General features: G+C 40.9%; 1 long non-coding RNA gene across 4 annotated transcripts in view; it reads left to right on the top strand.

Annotated features, from left to right (window-relative positions):
- LOC122464475 overlaps positions 1-26,895 on the top strand; it is a 250,274-nt gene that overhangs the window by 74,028 nt on the left and 149,351 nt on the right. The window contains exons 4-5 of one of the 4 annotated variants that reach the window (XR_006288549.1): positions 11,609-11,954; positions 12,772-13,288. The exons of 2 other annotated variants lie outside the window; for them this stretch is intronic. This is a non-coding gene — a long non-coding RNA (uncharacterized LOC122464475). Of the gene's footprint in view, positions 1-11,608; positions 11,955-12,771; positions 13,289-26,895 lie in introns of those variants that run through there. One more of the 4 variants, XR_006288548.1, reaches the window with a different exon arrangement.

Here is a 26,895-nt window from a genome sequence, read left to right as displayed (position 1 = left end):
GATAGTAGCTGAAAAAAAACCTCACATTAAAGTACTAAACTCTTAAAAGAAGAAAGAGAATGAAGACATCAGAGTACTTCAGAGACATGAGAGAGCTTTGAATCAAGTTTTAAATGCTAGGAAAAAATAAATAAAGCTGGCTAAAAATGGCAACTGTTTTTTTCAGAAAATTTAGATTTTTTTCATGAAAAACAACTTTTTGGTTTTCAGGATTTTTTTTTAACTAAAAAACCTGAAACTTTTAACAAAAAAGTTTCCCAAGACACATTTCAGTTGAGAAAAAAGCCATTTTTGATATTAAAAAAAAGGTTTGAGAAAAATGTTTTGACCAGGTCTACAAATGAACTTCTGCTTTAGCATGTTGTTCCTTGCAGTTCCCAGGATCCTCCTTCTTCCCTTTTTTAAAGATGGGCACTACATTAGCCTTTTCCAGTTGTCTGGGACCTCCCCCGATCGCCATGAGTTTTCAAAGACAATGGCCAATGGCTCTGCAATCATATCCGCCAACTCCTTTTGCACTCTCGGATGCAGCGCATCTGGCCCCATGGACTTGTGCTCGTCCAGCTTTTCTAAATAGTCCCGAACCACAGAGGGCTGGTCACCTCCTCCCCGTGCTGTGCTGCTCAGTGCAGTAGTCTGGGAGCTGACCTCGTTTTGGAAGACAGAGGCAAAAAAAGCATTGAGTACATTAGCTTTTTCCACATCCTCTGTCACTAGGTTGCCTCCCTCATTTAGTAAGCGGCCCACACTTTCCTTGACTTTCTTCTTGTTGCTAACATACCTGAAGAAACCCTTGTTGTTATTCTTAACATCTCTTGCTAGCTGCAACTCCAAGTGTGATTTGGCCTTCCTGATTTCACTCCTGCATGCCTGAGCAATATTTTTGTACTCCTCCCTGGTCATTTGTCCAATCTTCCACTTCTTGTAAGCTTCTTTTTTGTGTTTAAGATTAGCGAGGATTTCACTGTTAAGCCAGGCTGGTTGCCTGCCATATTTCCTATTCTTTCTACACATCGGGATGGTTTGTTCCTGTAACCTCAATAAGGATTCTTTAAAATACAGCCAGCTCTCCTGGACTCCTTTCCCCCTCATGAAGCGATTATCTCCTCTCCTGTCCTCATAATAGCTTTGTGATTTCCTATTTTCTTGTTTCTAGCCTAGAGACGGTGCTTTAGCAGTCATTAAAGTTCCAATTTTCAAAGCAGTGCAGGGGATTTAGCCCCACATCTTCCATTAATTCCCATTTCTGCAGATCACATGATGAAATACAGTGCATGTAAATTATAAGACATATAATGGGGAATTTAAAATATAATTACCAGTGAAATGTTTTTGCCAGATAATAGTTGGCATCACTGAAAGCACATTTCCAATTCTCTCATTAGTAATATTGTTATGGAAACCAAAATCAACTCATCATCTTTTAAGATTATTTTTTGCAGTCATGAAGTTTGGGTTCAACAGTATTTGCTTATGTGGTAGGGAAGAATAATTTACTCCACTGTCGAAACGGCTGGATAAAAGTCTATGGCCTGTGTTATGGAGGAGGTCAGACTAGCTGATTATGATGGTCACTTATGGCCTACAAATCATGTAGTAATTCTGTAGATAGGTAACAGAATTAATGCAAAATAAAATAAAGAATAACATAATCACCATGTTTTCTGTTTTGTGCAATTCCTCCTCTTTTAATTAAGTCTTATAACTAATGAGTTAGAAAGATACTTTTTCATATAGATAATATGGTAAAGCCCTGACTTTTTTGCCCAGTCCTGCCTTTGCACATGCTGTCTTGCTATCCCTTATGCACAGAGTAGCCTCACAATGTATATTTGTGTAACCCTTCTGCCTGTCAGAGTTGGCAGCAACAAGGGCCGGGTTCAGTATCTAGGGGTTCCATTCCAATAACACAATGCAAAACCGGCTCAAGCCCCCACCCAGTGACCTGGGACAAATATATACCATCCCCGCTGGGTGCCTCCAAGAGGCAATAGTTCCCTTCTCACAAGCACATAGTCTGAGTGTAGCAAAAAGCCTTTTAATAACAGAGAGAAACAATGTGGCATTATATTGGGGAAACACCACCAACAGGATTCATAACACAAGCCACGAGCAAAAAAAAAAAAAACAACCCCACCCCAAGCAAATTGGGGCATGTCCTTTCCCTTTGGTTCTTGAGTCCAGCAACACAAAATCACCCAAAGTCCCAAAAGTCCAACGACCCAAAAGTCTCTGTCCCTGGTCAGGGCAGCCCCAGAGTTCAAAAGTTTATCTGCAGAGTCTTACCTCCCAACCTGGGTGGAGATTGGGGCCAGGGGTGGGGGGTGGGTTAAGGGGCACCTTACGTAGTCCAAAGCTGATGGCTCCACCTCTCCATGGGGCTCTGCTCTGCCAACCACCCCCATGAGCTGCTCTAGGCATCCACCAAAACCGCTCTGCTCTACCAGCTGCTCCACTCTGCTCGCCGTCCTGCAAACAGCTCCGCTCCACCAGCCCCTCTGCTCGCCATCCCGCAAACCGCTCCACCATATATCTTCAGGCTCCCCCACTACTTAACACAACACTCAGTGATTTCAGTTCTTAGTAAGTTTAGCTCTTTTGTGATTTCAGCTTGTAGTAGGGGATCCTCAGTGCTAGTGTACCATTAGCCCAAAACGAATTCAGCTTAGCAGCCTGTAACTAGACTCCTTAATGGAATCAAAATTAGCTCTGATATTCCATAGTGGAGAGAGGAGGAAGCGCAATTAACATGCAAAGCCCATGCCACCAAATATTAACACCTATCCCCAGCCTCTCTCAATTCACAGAGTTTTGGAACCCATGTCCCTTGCCTAGCGAGTGCTACTTAGTTGATGGCGAGTCCCTCCATCATAACAAAAGGCCAAGTATAGTTCCACTGTCCTTGATTCCCATAATCAGGGTAATAACAATATATTTTTCCTGTCCCAATAACAGAGACACTGGGGATCCCACAGGAGCCAAAGTGACCTTTTGGGCAGCTATGGCCTCATTCTAGGCGGGGTGGGTGTGCCTATGCAAATGAGATCAGCCCCTGAAGTTCTTTTCCACAACTTGTCACACCTCACCACCAGATGTCAGGGTGGAGCTCATCCTGACTCTGCTTACATTTGACAAGCACCCTCCAACTACTCCTTCCAAAAAAAAAGTTTTAAGTTTATCCGTTCCATGAAATATTCCAGCTATGACACTCACACACCACATTGTTTATTCTGTTTTCTATTTCACTCCCTCATGCTTTTTGTCTTGACCCATGCTTTGGGTCATGGTCTTTGACTCCGCCGCTCCTCCATTTTGGGCACAACTAACCATTGTGTAATGTGTTGTACAGCATGGTGCATTATACATCTCTCTCTACATACTCCCTCTTTACAGTGTTCATCAGGATAATTCTGATAGAATGGTGTTCTACTTAGGCTCCTGTCCTGTCACAGTCTACTATAAACTCCTTCTTTATGGTATATATTAATGTGCAACAATCACCTTCCATCTTCCCTGCCAAAAAATACAACAAAAAAATTGCAAATGGAAATCTTTGTCTCTTGGGGAAGTGTGGGCTTGAGTTTAAGTATAAGAGAAGCATTCCAAGATTTTAATGTCTCCTAAAAATAGTGTCTAGAAATGTCATTTTACTGAGCTGTTGTTTTAGACCAAAAGGCAAACTTTTTATTTTAAAAGAAAGTTAACAATCTGGGCACTTGTGATTAAAAATAGCGTTCCAGGTTCTGCTGGCCCTAAAACCTGAATAAACAGGGGCTTTTAAATTTTCAGGGCTGTGATTGAGTATGAATTGCCTGCAGGACTGCAAATGGAATAATATCGACCCTCTGCATCTTTATTTCAATTTATAAAGACCAAAAATTAAACACACACAGAGCAAGGTATTGTAGATCCTTTGGCTTGTAATTAGAATCTCATTCTTTAGACCTCACATAAAATATTGCAATTTCCTAATTTGTTAAGAAGTAGGAGCTAAATTGATTTGTACGGAACTTTTGGGGGGAGCATTTTCAGAAGTTTTAAATGTTTTCTTTTATATAAGCTGCAGAACCTAAGCAAAAGTGTTGGGAGCAGGAAAGTATATGATTGGCTAAATACTAGAGCAGTGATACTCAGACTGAGGCTCATGAGTCACAAGTGGTTCTTTAATGTGTCTCCTGTGGTTCTTTTCAGTACATGATATTAAAACATGGTGTGATTTAATTATTAGCCAATCAGGATGCTTTTACCAGGATAAAATAATAATATTTGTTCAGTCATTTTGCTGTGAGAATAATATATATAAACTAAATATTTCCCCATCAGACTGTTTAAAGAAGAATATATAGTACCATGGTAAATGAAACAATGAATTCACACTACTGTAGTTCTCTTGGGTAATGTTGATTGCTAATTTGGCTTCTGAACCACTAAGACCTGAGGGCTTGTCTACACTTACATTTTATAGTGCTCTAATTTGCTGGCTCAGGAGTGTGAAAAATCACCCCCCTGAGCGCAGCAAGTCTGAGCGCTTTAAAGCGCTAGTGTGGACAGGCGCCGAGCACTGGGAGCCGGGCTCCCAGCGCTCTGAGCTAATCCCCTCATGGAGGTGGATTACCAGGAGCACTGGGAGAGCTCTCTCCCAGCGCTCGCACGCAACCACACTCGCACTTCAAAGCGCAACTGCGGGAGCGCTCCCCTGGCAGTGCTTTGAAGTTTCTAGTGTAGCCATGCCCTTAGTATCACTGCACTAGAGCTAAGATGATCATGCAAATTGTCTCATTCTGTGCATTTACTTTAACCTTGCCCAATCCACTTCATGCTTTATTGAAAGCCAGAGAAATATGCACGTGCCTATTTATGGGGCCCAGTCCTCCTCCTAACTTCAATGGCACTATAATTTCAGTTCCTTCTTCATTTCTATTTTGTTTTTATCTATCAATTTTCCTAATTCCACCTTTCAACCTTATATCTTGTAGTTCCTCATGGGGTATAAGTAGCTGAAAGGAAATGTTACCTCACTGTTTTCCCTGTTTTGTGTACAGGATTCCTTGGCTGCTGAAGCACTTACTTGAGAGGAAAGTGATCAGGAACAGTCAGCATGGATTCACTAAGGGAAGGTCATGCCTGACTAATCTAATCGCCTTCTATGATGAGATTACTGGTTCTGTGGATGAAGGGAAAGCAGTGGATGTATTGTTTCTTGACTTTAGCAAAGGTCTCCCACAGTATTCTTGTCAGCAAGTTAAAGAAGTATGGGCTGGATGAATGCACTATAAGGTGGGTAGAAAGTTGGCTAGATTGTCGGACTCAACGGGTAGTGATCAATGGCTCCATGTCTAGTTGGCAGCCGGTGTCAAGTGGAGTGCCCCAGGGGTCGGTCCTGGGGCCGGTTTTTTTCAATATCTTCATAAATGATCTGGAGGATGGTGTGGATTGCACTCTCAGCAAATTTGCAGATGATACTAAACTAGGAGGAGTGGTAGATACGCTGGAGGGCAGGGATAGGATACAGAGGGACCCAGACAAATTGGAGGATTGGGCCAAAAGAAATCTGATGAGGTTCAATAAGGATAAGTGCAGGGTCCTGCACTTAGGACGGAAGAACCCAATGCACCGCTACAGACTAGGAACCGAATGGCTAGGCAGCAGTTCTGCGGAAAAGGACCTAGGGGTGACAGTGGACGAGAAGCTGGATATGAGTCAGCAGTGTGCCCTTGTTGCCAAGAAGGTCAATGGCATTTTGGGATGTATAAGTAGGGGCATAGCGAGCAGATCGAGGGACGTGATCGTTCCCCTCTATTCGACATTGGTGAGGCCTCATCTGGAGTACTGTGTCCAGTTTTGGGCCCCACACTACACGAAGGATGTGGATAAATTGGAGAGAGTCCAGCGAAGGGCAACAAAAATGATTAGGGGTCTGGAACACATGACTTATGAGGAGAGGCTGAGGGAACTGGGATTGTTTAGTCTGCGGAAGAGAAGAATGAGGGGGGATTTGATAGCTGCTTTCAACTACCTGAGAGGTGGTTCCAGAGAGGATGGTTCTAGACTATTCTCAGTGGTAGAAGAGGACAGGACAAGGAGTAATGGTCTCAAGTTGCAGTGGAGGAGGTTTAGGTTGGATATTAGGAAAAACTTTTTCACTAGGAGGGTTGTGAAACACTGGAATGCGTTACCTAGGGAGGTGGTGGAATCTCCTTCCTTAGATATTTTTAAGGTCAGGCTTGACAAAGCCCTGGCTGGGATGATTTAATTGGGGATTGGTCCTGCTTTGAGCAGGGGGTTGGACTAGATGACCTCCTGAGGTCCCTTCCAACCCTGATATTCTATGATTCTATGAAGGGGCAGCTGCCATTTTGTGTTTCAATTCAGTTGCAGAATGTTACAGAGTGAGGTAACATATTCTTACATTACATTACATATTCTCTCCTATCTCATGGTGACTTTGAGTAAGATCCTCACTCCTGCCCCATCCTCTTTATGCTGTGTAAAAATGACAGAGTGGCATAAAGGGGTCGTGGAAGCCCTGTATCTAACCAGAGGCGGATTCCTCTGGCACAGACACTGTAGAAGACAACTATGCCCTACAAGAAGTCCCTCATAAACCCAGGCATAGTGTAGCCCATGAGACTAGTCTGCTAGCTTGCTATATTGCATATTGTGTTTTTTCATTGGTTTGATTGATTATATTGTTATTTTCTCAGGGTTTAGTTTATATTGAATTCCAGTATATATTACTCATAATAGTTGACTGTAATGCAAGGAACCTACAGGCCTGTATTCTGTATGATTAAGCTAGAGCAAGTTATCATTAAGTGTTTATAACCTTTGGCACAGATAAATGGCCTACCCGTTACTTTTGTCTTTGGGGAACTGAATGGCGAACCAAACAGGGAACTGAATGTGTTTACCATGAGTCTGGAACAGACCAGTAACCACAGGGTACACCACAGAACATGGAAGTCATGATTTAGGCCAAAGGTAATGGTTTCGGGGATAAGATAATTGATATTTTTCAGAGTAACAGCCGTGTTAGTCTGTATTCGCAAAAAGAAAAGGAGTACTTGTGGCACCTTAGAGACTAACCAATTTATTTGAGCATGAGCTTTCGTGAGCTACAGCTCACTTCATATATGTCATAAAACTATTTCACTAGGAGGTTGGTGAAGCACTGGAATGGGTTACCTACGGAGGTGGTGGAATCTCCATCTTTAGAGGTTTTTGAGGCCTGGCTTGACAAAGCCCTGACTGCAATGATTTAGTTGGGGTTGGTCCTGCTTTGAGCAGGGGGTTGGACTAGATGATATCCTTAGTTCTCTTCCAACCCTAATCTTCTATGATTCTGTGTTAGCCTGTAGAATAGGTGTACCTGAAAATTTATCTGGGTGAGGAAATAAGATTTGGGCATGGTAGGTTGGGCACTGATATGAATATTCAGGGCATTGCCAGGACCCTATAAAAGGGCAAACCACCATGTAGAGGGGTCGCTCTTTCTATCTTCTGCTAAGCTATCAGCTCAGCTTTGGCAATATAGCTTAGCTATTCAACACTCAAACCTCATCTCTACCAACCAGTCTCCAGGAAAGGATGTGAGTAGGATAGCTTAAATAGTCATTTAGAATAGAAATGTTACCACCAGGGACCATAGAATTGTATTACTTCTTTGTGACTCTGTGTTTTATATCTTTGATTATCCTTTCATTCATTTTAATAAAGATATTGAAATTTTGGTATTGTCCTCAGTATGTGTCCTTGTTACACACCCTGAGAGTCCATCCATGACATAGAACTCTCTGTTTTCCCTAATCCTGTAGCCTAAATTGGGACAAGAACCTAAATATCTTCTGGTCAGATCATTGGCAATCTGTAATAAACTGGCCCCATAAATTCATGGCACAGTATGGGGGCGAGACTGGGGTCAGGTCTGAGGCGGAGATTCCAGGCAGTGCTGTGGGTTGACCATAGGGTACTTTGGAGGGACTGCCCAGGGGGCTCTTCAGCTTCTGAGGCAGCCCAGGGTCAGGGAGTGCAAATTTGGCTTCAAGTCACATTAGCCTTCGCTTCCCCTGTGCTGGGAGTTCTGTGTTGCACTTTTCAGAGGTACAGAACAGAATCTCATCCTTTTATATTGGTTTGTTCTTTGTTTGGTTGATTTTCTGTGTCTCCCTTCACTGGAAATAAGTTAGGTAGGCTGCAATACATGTTTTGTTCTTTGTACCAGAGATGGGGAAACATTAGTGCCTTGTGAAATCCCTCTTCAGATTAGTTCCTCTTTTCTTCCAGCTTTCCAAATGACTTAATCCTCCAGCATCTCAATCTTAATCCTCAATGTGATTAACGTCAAAATTGGATTCTAATTATTCTAAATTCATTAGAACTTTGTACTAACAAAGTTTGCACCCTTGCCATCATATATTCCCCCTTCTGCCTAGGAATAGCTTAGGTGACCAGGCTGGGTAGCACCCTCTATCAACAGCAATAACTTGCTCTTTCTGCCAGAGCACCCCTCCTAACACAGCCACACACACATTGGATGCTTCTAAATGTAGCAGTCTGATTTTTAAGCATCTTGAATCTTTGGCTTTAACTTTGTTATAATGAGACCTAATCTATTCAGGTCCTGACAGAATCAGCAGGAAGAGAGGCAGAGTGGCGGCAGGGGAGCAATCGAACCAGTAATATGCTTTTCTATTTGCTACCTTTTCTCCTTTATTCCGACAGTGTTTTATAGCTCACTCCTCCCTCCCCTCCTCTCAGACATCTGGAGAAAAAAAAAGAGTGCACACACTAGCATATCAATTTAGTAAATGCTTTAAAATGAAGTGTTGGAACAAATATATTTAATGAAGAAAAGAGTGCATATATATGCAGCTGATGGTATCCTAAAATGAGCCATCTTCTAAGTGAAGTGCATATGGTACTTGCTCAGCCAGAAAGGGTTTATAGTTCTGTTTTCAGTCCTTCAGGAATAGTGAATGGCTTTGGCAGTAGCCTATGTTAGAGCAGCACTGGGAGTTTAGCTGGCTAAAATTTTCCTGCCCCCCCCAAAATTGCATTTTTTTGAAGGAAAATGTCATTTTTAACAAATTGTTAGGAATTTTTTCCAATGGAAAATTTCAAAACAAATATACATTTTGGACATTTATTTTGAACTTCATTTTGTTTTTGAAAACCAGAACTAAACACTTGGACTAAAATGAAAACAAAATGAAAATGTTTACTTCATTGTGAAATTTTGCACAAAAAAATCAAAACATCTGAATGCTAATTTTTTATTCTAAGTTTTTTTGACAGCCTGTCTCAGAGATCAATGTGTGACACCTTTTTAAGCATACTCTATTGTCTCCACTACATGTCACGTAGGAGGCAGAGACATGACTCTCCCTACTTCTCCTTGCAATAAGGTGCACATGCAGAGAATATTTCAGTAGCACTCCCCAGCATTCCCTCAAGTCAAAATGAAACTGGCCTTTTCAATAGTCAAACAGGAGAAGGAGGTTTCTTAGTTCCTCCTCATCCCATCCAAGTATAGAGTCGTATAAGGGAGGCCCACGATATAGCCCTGAATGACTGTAGAACCAAAATGGTCACCCGTACTCATGCTGAGTGGTATCTCATTACATAATCCTACTGAAATGACTGGGACTGTCTGCTTGAATGGTAAGGTTCTATTCAACATGACTATGGGTAGCAGAATCAAGCTCGGTAATTCCTTACATGATCAATAATGTCTTCTAGCCATTCCATTCTTCCAAACCAGCTGATCACTAATCAGAAGACAGGAGGAGGTACTTGTTGCCATGTTATGGCTTTTTTCCCCTCTTCATCGATCATGAATATGTCCTGAAGAAAGAAAACAATAGTATAAGTTAAATTGTGAGGCATTCAAGTGTAGCTCAGATATAATCAATAGCAAATTCTGAATACTTTTGAAATTTGCTGTAAAAGTTCCCAGGTCCTATACACTGCAGAAATGCACGCAAGTGTACAGTCATACTCATGAATGATCTGTCTAGGTGAAAAGATGCTCAATAAATAAATTAAAAAGTAAAACTAAACATGTCCTGAGGTTTAAATACATTTGCAGGCTATTTCTAGGTTACTTTATAATTATTATTTTTGTTCTCCTTTTATATTCAAATTGCAGTTTTGAAATATGGTCCCAGATGTAATTTGTGCTTAGCCTAATGTAGATTATCTCACATCAGCAATTTTATCAAAGCAACACACAAACATCAAAAAGTGATTTTATTTGACTTTTATAACGTATCCCTTCCTTCAGCTTCTCACTGAATGGTGACATTTTTTTCTGCCATTGCAAAATTCTGTGATTTTACCATGTAATTGAGCGTATTCTAGTTGAGGTTTTTCCATTCTGGGGACCACTTCCTAAGTGAGATCATGTCATAGACTGCTTTCCCCCAGTCACAATCTCACTCCATCCCTGTCCCAAGTATAACACATACTGAATTTCTAGAAGTACAGGTAATGTTAAAATCCAAGCACATCTTTGATCTCATGAATATGGAAAGATACAGGTAATAAACTTTTAAAATCAAATTAGTTCTCTTTCTAAAAATATATCGTGCTCTTTGTTCTCTTCATTCAATGTACCTTGCTTAGAGCTGGTCAGCAATTTTCTGACAAAATAGAGTTTGGTTGGAGAATGCCGATTCATCAAATCTGAGATAATTTCACAGAATCATCACAAGTGTGATGAGATTTTGTCAGATCACAGCCAGGATTCCTGGCAGATTGCTGGGAAGCCTGGGTTCCAAGGTCTGCAGCTCCAATTTGAAATTAAACTAAATTTCAAAATATCAGAATTTCCCACAAATCCCAAGTTTTTTGGCCAGCTCTGTCCTCACTTCTTTGTTCTGTTGGTTCCAATTTCCCCTACCCAGCATCTCCTCCTTGCTACAGTCGTGCCTTTCCTGTTCTGCTTTGCAGTGCCTCATTGAGGGTCCATTTGTGCAATCCTTACACCGGGTAAGCATTTATTCATGAAGTTAACATTGAAGTCAATGGAGCTATGTGTACAAGCAAGTGCTCACTGATGCATGTAAGGGTTGCATATCTGGGCCCTGTGGAAGCTCCTGGTTCTGGCCTTACTGATGATTTTTTGGCAGTTTTTCTAATAGTGGCTTTTTATTGCTTCTCCTCTAATGGTTGCAGTAATCCCTAGTGGCGGCTGATAGGCTTTCAGCTCTTTCTTTAAAGCTGTTTCTATAGCTAGGTTTGCAAGGATGCCTGCAGGAGTAGCTGTAAAGAAACATGCCCCAGCACCATGTGACCAGCAGACCCCAGACTGAAAACCATCTGTCTAGTTGTTAGGTCAGAAGGCTGGGAGTCATGAGTTCTGTTCCCAGTTCTGAACAATGGCTTGTGTGGCCTGGAATAATGGGTATGATTCTCTGAGCCTAGGTGTAAAATGGGAATAATAATACTTTATCTAACATGGGTGCTGTGAGGCTTTGTATTTGTAAATACATTGCACTTCCATCACACTTTTCATTTCAGGCTCTCTCTCACTCTCTCTCTTTCTCAGAGTTTTGGTTTCCCATAATAATGTCTACAGTCCCACGTTCCATTTTACTTTTGAACTCAGTTGACGCTGGGCATCTTCAGCAGCGACCAGATCCACGGAAAGCTACGTGGCATCTGAACAAATTAAATGTACTCACAATAGATGAAAAATGGATGTATAAACTAGATTTGCTGAATATCTTAAACATTACAACTTCCTGAAGCTCCCACATATATCTTGGATCGATTGTGCGATGAAGAACACTGGACTAGACCTCTATACTAATACATCCTCAAAACCCCATTTGACAGTTTCTGTACATCACTGGAATGTCAGTACTCTGATACATTAGTGTGGTATATCATGACAATGAGGCACTCTCAGCCAGTGCCACTTAAAAGATGATCCCGTTCAGCAAGGATACCCAGTAAGTTTGAATATATTTTGGTTATTAAGTGAAGTGGGAAACATAAAATGTGTGAGGATCATTCAAATCGTTTAAACAATACACTTTAATTCTGCAGAGTTAAATCTGCCTATTATTTAAATGTTTTGCATTTTTAAATTTAAATTTAATATTTATCTCTATGTAACGTGCATACACACATGTGCGTATATATGTGTGTGTGAGTGCATATAAATATAACACAGACAGTAGCAGCTGCAACCACAGTAAAGTTGTGGATGTACTAACTGTTCTGCTAATATGTTTTTTTATTTAACTAAATTATGGCCTACTAAAATACATTTTCTCTTAATGCACAGTAAATTTTTCAGTTTTCTTCCTTGGCTTTTAAAACATTCTAGCTCAGTAGGACCACCTCATGCATGCAAAGTTAATTTAGCTACATAGTAAAAAATGCAGTGAAGCAGCACGGTGATTGAGGTTGGTGCACAGGAGAGAGGCTCCTTATTTCAGACTTCATAGGGTGTGTGGGATAGTGGGGTTTGGTAGTATCTAGCCAAATAGCTTAATATTATAGAATTGATTTGTCTCTTTCAAGAAAACCTAGCAAATAAACAGACTCAAATTTCTGAATGAGATAAAAGCAAGGCCAAAGAATTAGTATAATACTGAGCAATATGGGGCCAGATATACAAAGGTATTTAGAGGTCTCAATATGCAGATGGGTACATAGTGAGATTTACAAAAGTAGCTAAGCAGGTTAGGAGCTAACTCCCATTGATTTTCAGTGAAACACCATCATCTCTTTATTATTATTATTTTATTATTATTTTTTCAGAAGTGAAAAACTGAAACATTTCTGCAGTCGGAATGTTTTGGTGTTTCCAAAATGAAATATGTTTCCTGGGAACTCTGGCTGTGCAGCTGCCTGTCAGGTTAGCTGCTGAGAAGCCAGAAGCTTGAGAACTGGTGTGCTGCAGCGACCTGCCAAGCAAACTGCTGAGGAGCTCAGAAGTTAGGAACTCAGAAGCCCTGGGAGCCCTGGAGTTTGGGAAAAGGCAGGTGAGCTGGCAGGAAACATGAGTGGATTCCACTGGAAGTTTTGTCAAAATTGACAAGTTCCCATGGATCATTTTCATTTGACAAATAGGCATTTTCCAACAGAAAAATGTTCCCTTGGACAATTTCCCACTAGCTTTACATAAGTATAATAAGATCCACTTCTTCAATCAAATTCCAAAGTACTAAAGTTGTGAGAACTATTTCCAGCAAATACTCTGTTCAACCAACCTAACCCCTTTTACTGTTTGCCACTATCCATTCACTTTTTTTCTAGATTTGCTTGCTAGTGAAAAAGACTTAAGAAGTAGTTTATGTAACAAGAGCACTAGTTGCAACCTATAGTTACCATTTTATCTGAGCATAAGCTTTCGTGAGCTACAGCTCACTGAATGCATCCGATGAAGTGAGCTGTAGCTCACGAAAGCTTATGCTCAAATAAATTGATTAGTCTCTAAGGTGCCACAAGTACTCCTTTTCTTTTTGCGAATACAGACTAACACGGCTGCTACTCTGAAACTTATATTTACCGTTGTAATCCACTCTTTGTGTTTGTGCGATTGGTTACCAAAGTTATCTGTTATCGTTTCAGCTTCCTGACTGGATTATTCCAAAGCTCAAAAAGAGCTCCCAAAATGACCATATGAATATTTCCATCACATATTCCCATAAGTAGTTACAATATATTCCTTTTTTCATTAATATCATTGAAAAAAGTGACTAAAAGGGGTTATGAATATTGTTGTCCTAAATTCATGGGTTTTTTAAAAACTTGAATGAAATATTTGTGAATACTTACAATATTTGCCAACCTCTAGAAGGCAATGTACAGTGTGTCTTATGATTTGTCAACAATAATTTATGTTCTAATTTATCACATCTATCACCAATGCTAAACGCAGATGCACCCCCACACACACACACGTAAAACGATTAAATCATAACTGAACAACATCAACTCAAAGCAAGCTCCCCAGACCACAACAGCATCTCAGCAGAAACACATGTATGCTTCAGACCATGAACTCAGTTGAAATCTGGAATAAATAGATAGGTCTTGCAGTGTTCCTAAAGATCAGTTTACCTGGTCTCTGTCATACCAATGAGTAAACTGAATTCCAGAGTCAAGGTGATCTTGGAATGCTTATCTTCCACCAACTTTAGCATCAGTCGGTGGAGAGGGAGGCGGCCAGATTCTTTACTGCATTATGGTCTATTTGCATTGCTCATGCTATCCAAAATTATTGGAATATGGCTACAGATTCCCAGCAGAGAATTCCTCTGTGGAAAGGAAAATCCCTGCTAGCACAAATATTCCACAGGTAGGCCCTATGCTTATGTTTCACCTCCCAGGCTATGCCAGTCATCTACTGGTGTAGGGTCACTCTATTATGTACCTTATAACAGTGGCACAACTCAGAGTAGCCTAGCTGCTGCTCTAAATTGTGTGAGTCCCTGAAAATTAGGGTGCTATAACTGGTTTCCTGACATTTCACACACACAAAACTGCTCCAGGGCCAAGCAGAGCTCTAGTGCAGGAGAAAAATCAAGACTTTTGAGTGCTGTGAACAGTAAAATACTCTTCAGTGCTGTGAACTTAATTCGCAGTTCAATGTGATCAATCCTGAAAATAGGGTTTATAATGGAAACAGAAAAGTAGCCCTTAATTGTAGATGCAATGCTTCAATACATCTGGATACAAAACGTTATTTGAAGTCGATGGATGCTGAATTGTAATTTACAGTATCAAGAAGTATTATTTTTTCAAATAGCCAAAATATGCATTACCCTAATAAACTGAAGCAATTGTTGATGAATACTAAGATTATGGAGGATCACATATTATTATCTAGGAAAGATATTAACAAACTGTGCAGTACAGTTGAGCTCTGGCTGACTGCATATTTGCTACTGCTTCTATTCTTCAAGAGTAATGAAAATCCTTCTATTGGTGTCAGCTCCTTACTGGCGGTGTTCTCACCACAACAATGCCTCAAAGCCTTTACATATGCTGAGTGCATTTTCCTTCTGAATAATAATGCCATCTAAGTAGTCCACTCAGTTTTGCGTTTTATTCAATATTTCACAAACTGGAAAGGGCTGTGTGTTCCAGAATAAATTATATTAGGCTCATACCACAGAACGCAAAGGATGTCTGAAATGATTTTATTCTTAAATATGTATTCTGTTCAGTGGTAAATCTAACAGGGAAGCTCACTTAAGGGTATAGCTGTTAGCAGAATAAAGAAGTTAAAAGGAAGTACTGTATATCCGTGTTTTTAAACCCCAAGCTATCTAAAACAATATAGAAACCTCTTGAACATAATATGGTACCAGTTAAAAGACTAAAATATCTGTCTAGCCAAGTTACTTACATTTTGTGTGTGTATGTATGTACATATAGATTCAAGCAAAGATTAATGGTATGATGGAACAGATATTAACTGATTCATATTGTTGCTGACATGCCCAGTGACATTCAAAACAAGCATATATACCCCCTCTGTACACACCACTGATATGAAATAAGACGCCTATTCAAATTGATAAATCTACTGTCTTTAACAGCTATACAAGGCCCATCGGTTATTCTACCCTGCCTACTTCCCAGAAGTGGAATCCTGGATTGAACCGGTTAGTTATTCAGAAATTGCATTGGGGGATTCTCACACCAGTGCTGAGACTTCCAATGCAGGGGAGGACAGATCCTTCCCCAGATGATCACATATCATTTAGCCTGGGAAAATGCTTAAAGGGACAGCATTGTATAGGCATGAAAACAACAGAGTATTTGTAATACAATACAGAGCCTTTCACTGCCAGCTCATCAGTTCAAATCCATCCCTAGTCAGTAATTTATTCTTGTGAACTATGAAAAATAAGTTTGTGGTTTTAGTCTATTTCTCATTACATAGGTGTCCATGTCACAAAACCCATAACTAACTACTTTTGTGAATAAAGTCTTGGTCTATAATTTGTTCACAAGCAACTGATTGGAAGTACTGATAGCCAAAATGTTTTGATTAGCTTACACTGGACTCATTAGTCAAATGCTTTTTGGATGAGCATAACTCTTAGACTCATGTTTCTGGTGCACATACTCACATTCAAGTTTAAATTAATTTCCTGTGAAATATTTTCTATTATTCAAATTAAAAGTGCTATTGTCATAAATATTCCTGCCAATAAAAACTCTGTCTCTGGAATTTTCACACTGGTAAACAGAATTCTATTTGTTTTTACTAATGCTAATGGTGATTGGTTGGTTGATCATACCACAGCACCGCACTAGAAAAATCTGAATTTCAGGTTGATGCTACTCTGTCATCAGAAGTATACATATTCTTCAAGACTGGAGCACTGACATTCTCCCTTTGAAATATTCCCTTTGATTCATTGTATGTAGTTATCAAATTCTATAATAACAGTGAAACATTCTTTTTTCATTAATAGAGCAAAGGCACCAAAAATCCCTTCATACCTATCCAGAGAGAAATTTAATAAATTCCTAAGTTTATTGTATCTCCACAGAGAGCTTTGGTCTGTTACTTGGATTTCTGACAATAAAAATTGTGAGCTCTTAAAAGACATCATATATTTTACTTCAATATAATAAGGTCGGAAATTCACATTGACAAAAGCAGCTTATTTTTCTATAAAACATATGAAGAAGGTATAGAACAATAGCTTGGTCAGAAGCAGCATCAGCAGTAAAGTTGGGTGAAATTTTTTTGACAGAATTTTTCTTCAACTGAAAAATGCAGATGCAGGTTGACCGACATCTTTTGCAAATTTGTGATGAATTTGCCAAATTCTTTCACTTAGAACAAAAATTCCAAAAAAATTGAAAAATTGAAATGTTTTGATTTTTGATTAAAAATGACATTTTATTTTGAATTTTACTTCAGCTTTTGTTTGTTTTTGTTTTCTTAAAAGTAAAAAAAAATCAAACAAAATGTTTCATTTTGGGTCTAAACAAAATGATTTTTTAAAATCTTTTTGGTTTACCAAAATACGTGATTTTTTTTTTTTTATTTTGGGTCAGCCGGACATTATTTCTTTTTCACTTGGCCACCGAACTGAAAAATTGTTTTTCAGCTATCAGAAAATTTGGCTTGGCAACAGTGGCAAAGAGAGGTTTATTTTTAAAGTAGTTGCTTCATTATCAAGGCTAGTTAAAATACATCACCTTTCCTTCTGTAAATTTAATTTTGTAATATTGTAATATCCATCAAGTTCCATTTTGGGGGGGAGAGGGGATAGGTGTAGATAAGAGACACCTCAAAAGACAGAAAGCAGTATATAACCACATTCTTTCTTTAAGCTTAAATGAAATAGGCCCCAATCCTGCAAAGAATTACTTCTGAGACTGTAAGTCAGTACACTCATATTGTACTTATCAGTAGTGGCTTCAAGGAAAACAAAAAGCTAACATTGCCACAGATAAACCACGGTCCCACAGAGTCAGTGGATTATGGTGTATATATGTATGTGCGTGTTAGGGGGTCTCATATATACAAATGCCAACCATGGACTATGTGAATTTATGTTGGAAAGAATGTGGAATTTCAGAACCATTGGCTTCTGTCAGAGGACACCTAGAGAAGATTTTTGGAAAAAGTACAAATCCAAATGAAAGAAATTACTTATCTGTTAATTCTACTCTCATCAAAAACTTTAAGAGATTGTTGAGAAAAAATCCTCAATAATCAGTGTTTGGCGTTTCCCCCTAAAATCCACAGTGAATCAGTGACTCACTCTCTATTGTCCTGGCTTTCAAGATAATGGAAATTAACTATTCCCTCTACCCACCAACTCGCAAATAGGATTTGAGATATTAACTGCATCTCTGCAGTGTTGAATATGTGGAATGTTTAGAAATCATGGATCTAATTTAAATAGGGATGATGGCCCTGATAAAACCTACATTAAAGCCATTATAAATATTCTTCCCCAGAGGAGCTTGATAAATTATTTTTAAAGGAATTTAAACTCGATGATTTTCTCAAAGGGTGAAAATATATTTACATGCTATTGTACTGGGTTATGTTGCTTAGTTAAATGTTATTTGATTTGTTAATCAGTTAAGATTTGACTTATATATAGAAAGATTTACAGTGTACCACTCAGGGATAGATTATGACTGGCCCTTATGCAAATATACAGGAGATGCAGGCAAGGAGCCCCTCTCCTTTGTCTATGCCACACAAGTGCCTGTCACAGTGCAGTCCTTCAACTCAGGATGAGATCTGCAGGCAATCATCCCGTCAAAGGGGGCAGGGAAGAATTGGCCTACCATTTTGTTTGTTCAGTGTTTGTACGCATTTGACTAATTTATGTGATGTAATAGAGTTAATAGTTTGGTATTCAGAGGTCCCTACAAAATGAAAGATAGATATGAAGGGATGGAAGAGAAAGAGTTTTGTCACTAACATCCCTTGAAAAGAAAAATGTAAAGGAGAATAAGAGAGAAAGGGAGGGAGAGATGCTCAGATTAACTTAATTTCTTGTATATATTTCACCAGTACTAAAAATAAAGTTTACCCTTCATTTCTCTGAATGACTTAGCTAATGGAGTGGAGAATATGCTTATTCAAGCTGGGAGGAGTTGCCAGCACTTTGGAGGACAAGACTAGAATTCAAAGTGCTCTTGACAAATGGGAGAATTGGTCTGAATTCAATAAGATAAAATTTAATAAAGACAAGTGCAAGGTACTACCCTTAAGAAGGAAAAATTAAATGCCCAGCTACAACATGGGGAATAACTGGCTAGGTAGTATTGCTGAAAATGACCTGCAGACTATACTGGACCACAAATTGAATATAAGTCAATAATGCATTCTCAGAAAGCTTTTATAAGCAGTCTTGGGTTCCTTACAGTTCCCTTTCAGTTTCCCATTGTCACAGCATTTGCTCTGAAAATTTCCTTTTCCAATCTGTCTGTATCAAGATATAGTTGGAGATCTGACCTAAATTTCACATCTATAGGTTTTCAGCTTTCAGTAAAGAACCAGCTATCTGCTAAGTTATAGTTGTGAGGCTCATGTCTTTTATGAGGCAGAGCTGAACTAGAGAGCAGATTCACTACTCAAGCAGTGGTGCTAGGAGGCATTATGTCTAAGTGATGAGATGGACCTCAGTTAATAACTAGAGCTGGACAAATACTCCACCAAAGCATTATCAAATGTTCATGGACTTAACTTATGTTTTTCATTTAATTTAGACTCTTCCTGTGAGCACATTTTTGTTTGGAGAAAGAAAAGGTACCATAGAGTTTAAGGCCAGAAGGGACCACTAGATCATCTAGTCTGGCCTTCTGTATGTCACAGGCCACAACCACCACCCAGTACCCACACACTAAACCCAACAATCGAAATGAGGCCAAAGTATTACAACCCACAGGAATCATGAATTTCCTGGTGAGTTTCTAGTTGCATGGGTATTCATGCCAGAAATGTTTGCACAGCCATCTTCAGAGCTCATTGTGTGCCTCTGAGTCAGTCAGAGCAGAAATACCATATAACTCAGATGACAAATCACGTAAAGCAGAGGAAATAGTCACTGTGAATTGAATGAGTAATCCAGAAGGGAAAATACATGCACATAAACTATCAACCAAATAAACAATACTATAATTGAATCCTGTTTGTAGGTAATCCATTAACAGGTAAAGGGGCTACATTTATTGTTCACTGAAAATATTCTCCTTGTTACTATAGTAGTATTTCTTTTTAAAGTCAATATAGACCATTGTGATTTGCCAAGAGACAATATATGTGAAACTGAAAGTCAAACTTTATGTTTGAGTTGAGGAGAAAATGGATAGATACAGCAACTGCAATAATTCTTGACGGGGCAGATGTGCTCAAAAGATCACCTCAGCAAGGATTAATCAAGGGCTCTAGCTGAATAAAAGAGTAACAATGTATTCTTCATGTGCAGATGGAAAACTATCCAGGCTCCTCTAATATGTCGATCTGTTGGGTGTGTATCTAATGGATAAATAACTCTATGCAGATGGGACACCCCATGTATGATAATAGCTTACAGGGCTTTCCAGTCCCCAGGCATGTGCACTTTTTTAGCTCTAAACAATCGTTTATTATTTCATGAAGGCTGGAGAACTACTTCATGACTTTGACATTAATTAAAAAGCATCTCAGGGCTGAAGGGGCTGTTCTCTATTAGGAACAAAAAGATCACTTTCTTCATTTACTCTTCTTGAAAATGTGGAACAGATATTTGAGCTGTTGTGAGTATACTGGGACTATAGTAATTTGGGCACTGCTGACCATGCCAGAGTTATTCTATTAGACCATAAACCCTTTAGAGCAGGGATTCTGTTTTTCCCTCAACAGGTTTTACCCAGGGTTGTAAGCCATGTAGGTAATTGAGTATCATAAGGGTATAAGAAGCTACATATCTTGATTTAATGCTCTGGGGTGGTTCTTTTCTGGTCCTGGCAATCAATGAAAACATCATCTGTGCTACTTTAGACTAGAAATAAAATGCCTTCTTTATTTTAGTCTTTAAATTTTTGTGTGTGAGTTCAATGAGTGTGAAAGGTGCCAGACTGACAGTCTTAGAAACTGAAATCCTGTATCCATGAAACAGCATAGCAGTGTCTGCACAGGCTTTAAGATGGATACTCTGCTAATTTGTCTCATCACTCAGGTGTGAGAATAAAGTTGCGGCACCAGTTGCGTTCATTCCTTGGCCTCTCAGTTGCCAGCTGTATTTTAGCTTCTCCTTGTATCGCTGTTTACATTTCTGACAGTGTAACTAACTGTTCAGTGTATGTTAAAAGTCCCACACCATGTCTGATCTCAAAGGATACATGTCTGTTAAAGCTCCCAGCTATAAGGACTTATTCCTTGTGCTCAAACTGTAGACGTTTATGTTTTAACTCTGGAAGTCTGGTTCAGTCTCTGTGCATAACCAAAATGGTGGTCATTACAATAGCACTGCTGCAAAGTGTAAAGGATTATTCCTGATTATTTAAAAAACAAAATATCTGATTTACGCTGCATATAACTTCTGTCATCACTCAGGTGGTGGTATACAATCCCCTGGTAGAGCCCTTTCACAGGGATGATTTCCCCATGGCTGCTCCCCTCTTCCATTCTTATCCTTGTGCTTAGAAGAGATGGCCTTCTACCTCTTTTCCCTCTGGTATCTTCCGGGAGATGCTAGCCCCTACTCAGTCTGTCTAGATCAGGGGTGGCCAAACTTTTTGGCCCAAGGGCCACATTTGGGAATAGAAATTGTATGGTGGGCCATGAATACTCACAAAATTGGGGTTAGGGTGTGGGAGAGAGGGAGGGCTCTGGTTGGGGGTGCGGGATCCAGGGTGGGGTCAGAAAGGAGGAGTTCAGGGTGCAGGAGGGGGGCTCTGGGCTGGGGCGTGGGAGTGGGGTGGGGGCTTCAGCTGGGGGTGTGGTCTCTGGGGTGCGGCTGGGGATAAGGAGTTTGGGGAGTATGAGGTGCTCCAAGCTGGGACCGAGGGATTCGGAGGGTGCGAGAGGGATCAAGGCCGGGGCAGGGGGTTGGGGTGAAGGAAGGGGTGCAGTTTCTGGCTGGGGGTGCAGACTCTGGGGTGGGGCTGCAGATGAGGGGTTTGGGGTTCAGGAGAGTGCTCCGGTCTGGGATCAAGGGGTTTGGAGGGTGGGAGGGGGATCAGGGCTGGGGCAGGGGATTGAGGCATGTGGGGAGGCTCAGGGCGGCACTTACCTCAAACGGCTCCCAGCAGCAGTGGCATAACTGTTTTCCGGCTCCTATGTGGAGGTGCTGCCAGGAGGCTCTGCACACTGCTCCATCTGCAGGACCATCCCTGCAGCTCCTATTGGCCATGGTTCCTGGCCAATGGGAGCTGCAGGGGTGGCATTTGGGGCAGGGGCAGCATGCAGAACGGAGCCCCCTGGCTGCCCGTACCTGTAGGAGCCAGAGAGGGGCCATGCTGCTGCTTCTGGGAGCTGCATGGAGTGGCCCCCGACCCTACTCCCTGCTGGAGCGCTGGAGGGGGGTCATGCCACTACTTCCGGGATCCACGTGGAGCAGCACCCAAGCCTGCTCCCCGGCTGAAGCTCTGGAGTGGGGCAAGCCCGAGACCCTGCTCCTCAGCGGGAGCTCAAGGGCCAGATTAAAATGACTGGTGGGTCGGATTCGGCCCCCGGGCCATAGTTTGCCCACCTCTGGTCTAGATTCATATTTGGCCTCCCTCACCATTGTATGCAAGTACCTGCCATGTTTTAAAAAGGAGTAATGGAATACTTCTCTTTCTTTCTCACTTGTAGGAATAAATGTTATAGTTAGGAGAGGGTTGTTTGTGTGCATGAGAGAGATTGAAATTTCTGCAGCTCAAGGCTTTGTCTGGACTGGTAGGAAAAAAGAGTAGTGGCTTCTTTAAAGATAGCCCCTCCTTTGCGGATTTGGAGGGGGCTGGCCAGGAAGTGCGGGGAAGCGATCACTTGAGCTGGTGGGCCTGCCAGTAGGGCTTAGGTAAACGTGTGTGTAGGAGGGAGGGTATACAAACCCTGTCCCCTCTCATTCCTGGATTAGCAGCTCTCACCATCCCACCCCTGGGCTTAGCATATGACTATGTTTTTATCTTTCTGTGGGGGATTAGGAAGGAATTTTTCCCTCACTGCCAGCCTGGTTTGAGTACATGTTTTTTTTAACTTTCTCCACAGCAGCTCACAGATCCATCAGGCTAGTCCAGTAGGTTAGAATCCAGTTGTCACAATTTAGCAGGTGGCAGGTGTCCAGTTCAGGTACACATTCCTGGTTCTCTGATAAACTGGAATTGGAAGTAGACATAAGGGAAGGCATCCCCTAAAGAAGTTGCGGAATAGGGTTTGTGCTCCTAACATCTGGTACAGTGAGGAAACAACCACCTTTCCTCAACTCTTAACCCTCATATGCGGGGAAGGTGGTGAGGTCCCGGTGAGGGGCTGGAGACCAGCTGTTGGGGGGTGAGGGACTGCTGGCAGCCCTCCACCAGCTAAAACAATTAAGGAAGGAATCATGACCTGACCTGTATAAGTTATTGGAGAATAGTTGCCAGATGAGTTAAAGTTTAATCTTGTCTTTCTTCTCCAGGATACAATGGGTGTATCTGTCTGAAGATCTTATTAAGGACAAACTTAGTCAAAGAGATGAGTTTTGCTTTATTTCTGAACACACTCAGGGCATGTCTATACTTCAAGCTGGGGATGCACTAAAGTTAGAATGTAGGCATGTTGCAAGCGGCAGGAAGGTCTAGCTGCCCCAAACATGTGCTTTTCAGAGACAGAAGGTACATACTTGGGGTGGTAACTGCTCAGACCACAATGGCTACAGCCTAATTTTCTTCTTTGACAGTGTTACTGGCCTAGTGCACAGAAGGGAAGAGGTAGACATGATTTTAGAAAGGCTTTTGACAGTCCCACATGACATTCTCACAAGCAAACTAGGGAAATGTGATCTAGATGAAATTACTATGAAGTGGGTGCAAAACTGGTTGAATGACCATACTCAAAGAGTAGGTATCAACGGTTCACGGTTAAACTGGAAGGATGTATCTAGTGGGGTTCCACAATTGTCAGTCCTGGGTCTGGAACTATTCAGTATTTTTATTAATGACTTGGATAATGGCGTGGAGTAAATATTTATAAAATTTGTGGATGACACCAAGATGGGAGGGATTACAAACATTTCGGAGGACAAAATTAAAATTCAAAATAACCTTAGCAAATTAGAGAATTGGTCTGACATCAACAAAATGAGATTTAATGAAGATAAATGCAAAGTACTACACACAGGAAGGAAAAATCAAATGCACAAATACAAAATGGTGAATAACTGACTAGGTAAAAGTATTGCTGAAAAAGGATATGGGGGTTATAGTGGATCACAAATTGAATACCAGACAACAATGTGATGCAGTTCCAAAGGAGGCTAATATAATTTGTGGCTTTATTACAGGACTATTGTATGTAAGACACAGGAGGTAACTGTCCCACTCTACTCAGTCCTGATGGGTTCTCAGCTGGAGTATTGTGTCCAGTTCTGGGTGGCACATTTTAGAAAAGATGGACAAATTGGAGATAGTCAAAAGGAGAGCAACAAAAATAATAAAAGGTTTAGAAAACCTGACCTATGAGGAAAGTTTAAAAACCTGGGCATGTTTAGTCTTGAGAAAAGAAGAGTGAGGGGGGAACCTAATAAAAGTTTTCAAATATGTTAAAGACTGTTACAAAGAGAATGTTGATCAATTGTTCTCCATGTCCACTGAAGGTAGGGCAAGAAGTAATGGGCTTAGTCTACTGTGAGGGAGATTTAGGTTAGATATTAGGAGGGCAAACTTTCCAACTGTAAGAGTAATTAAACACTGGAATAGTCTTCCAAGGGATACTGTGGAGTCCCCATCACTGAGGTTTTTAAGAGCAGGATGGACAAACACCAGTCAAGGGTGGTCCAGGTTTATTTGGTCCTGCCCTAATATCCGTGGCTGGACTTGATGATTTCTCAACCTCCTTTCCAGCCCTACATTCCTATGATTCTATAAATTTAGTGAATTAGAGAAATGAAAGCTACAGCGGGTATGTCTTGAGCTGGGAATCACACCCGTAGCTCAAAGAATAGACATACCATCACTCTAGTCGTCATTCTCATCTCTTTTGGGAGTGAGTTCCTCGTGTTGTGAGGTGTTTGTTTTGGCCAGCAGACTGGCTGCTGTATCTCCATCCCTGGGGAATTATCTTCAGGGAGGCAGAAGGCCTCCTCAGCCCCCTGTTCTAAAGTGGAGCTGGCAAACACTACTTCAGGTCCCTCTGCGACAGGCACTTTAAACTGCCTAGGACTATAATCCCCCAGAGAACACTGCACTAATGGAAAATCTAGCCTAGCCTAAGGGGAAAATATTTGAAACATATCTGAACAATTACTGGTGAGGTAAGACAGTTTACAACTTTCCTTGGAACAGGAGATGGAAGAGATGTCTACAATAATAATCTATCTGAAAGAATGTAAACCAACAAGATGATATAAAGGTAGTAGCTCTGGCTCTAAATTTAAAGGGCACTGCTCCAAACTGTTGATAAAAAGTATGTTGCCGTGGAAAAACATTGAGAGCTGCTAAAAAGTCCAATACACTCCTCATAATCTAAATCCTGCCTGGGAATGAGTTGCCTAGAGGGTGATATTTATATACCACCTTTTGCTCACCCTATTGAATATAAACATTAAAGGTAATATGTTTTGTGCAGGGAAGAACTATCGAATTCCAAAGAGGAAGCAGGATGTGAAAAACTCGAGGACCGTTATTGTTTCATTCTCAGATGCACCAGACTGTGAATGACTTGCTGTCAGGGCCTAACGGCAAAAACAAATTAATCTATGAGAGAGCAAAAGAGTTTTTTCCCCTTGTTCTTAATCCTGCAACACAGGCCTAAAGGAATGATTTTAAAGAAGCTAAGCAAAGTTTCACTGTAGAAGGCATGGAGACAGTGCCATTATTCCCTAACTGTAACCTTCCAGTTGTTTGGAACAACAGTCCTTTCCTCAAAAATCCTGAACCCTCTCTTGAGTGGAATCCGGGTGGAAAACACAGAAAGTGAGCATTGGCTGGTGGGGACACCTCAAATGGGGTGGATGACATTTCTTAGAGACTGAGCTCTTTTGATATGTTCATGTTTCAAAATGCTTCTGAGAGCAGTATTTCATATTCAACAATTATAATCAACACTTTAAAATTTGCTTGGCCTAAAAGTTGGGTAGAAAATGAATGGAGTATGTTAGGTTAATACGGCTGCAGGAGCAAAAGCAGCATGAAGATAAAGAAAACTGGTATGTTGCCATCTTAAAATTATGCTTGATTAACTAATTTCTGTAAAGTGCTTTGGGAATGGAAAATGCTGTGTAAGTGCTCAGTATTACTACGACGAAGATTGCTAACTCTTTGATTGATCTGCTTATAAGGAAGAAACATTGTTGAGATTCAGGAGATTATGATGATGTTCCAAAGCAGGACATAACATGTGACGATTTGTCACTCTCCTAACAACACACACATCCATTTATAGAACGAGTTGATTGATTTGTTCATTTCAGATTAACCTGTGTTGCTCTGGACATAAAATATGACTGTTGATCTGAAAGATCAATGCTAAAATTGATGCTATACAAGTGTTACATAATAAGAATGGGAAGGATAATTTAATGGGGAAACGCCTATATACTGTGACACAAGATCCCTTGATGCCCCAGTGAGGAAAACAGGTATTTGCTTTTTTGTTTTTTTAACAGCACTCCTTTGAATGCATCCAATCTGAGGGGAACCCTCCGGTGCTACGTTAAAGCACTGTTTAAGTGCAGACCAAAGGGGATTGTGATGGGGTGGACTAGGCCCAGAGGCTCCCTGCTGGAGGCCTCAGGGTCCTGCCACAACCATCCCAGGAAAGGAGCAGAGAAGCTAAGTCCTCCAACTGTCCTAGAAAGACTGTGCAAGAAAGCAGCCAGTCAGGGGGAGGCTTCAAGGGGCTAACCAATCAGAGAGTTGCACGCTAGGTTAAAAGGAGTTGCAGTGCAGACCACGGTTCCTTGTTGGGGGCCAGAGTAGAGCACATGGTGCTTCTGGCTGGCCAAAGGGAATTGAAGCACCATGGACAGCTTAGTGTTGGCAGGGACCTGGGGAGCAAGGACCTGCGGCTTGCTAGCTTCTGGGCCTGAACTTAAAAGAGCCCTGAAGTAAGAGTGAAGCTTTTGTGAAGGCTGGGGCTGTGGGGAAGTGGCCGAGGGAACTGAAAGCAGTTTTGTTAAAGGGACATGGTGGTGCGTGGCTGCTATTCTGAGTGTCCCTGGGCTGCGGCTCGGAGTAGTGGATAATAGTGGGGATCTAAACTGCTTAGTGGTCCAGCTGGGGACA

This window comes from Chelonia mydas, chromosome 2 (genome assembly GCF_015237465.2).
Source record: "Chelonia mydas isolate rCheMyd1 chromosome 2, rCheMyd1.pri.v2, whole genome shotgun sequence".
Taxonomy (NCBI): Eukaryota; Metazoa; Chordata; order Testudines; family Cheloniidae; genus Chelonia; species Chelonia mydas.
Note: the sequence above shows the minus strand (reverse complement) of the source record. Positions and strands in the feature narration are given on the sequence as shown.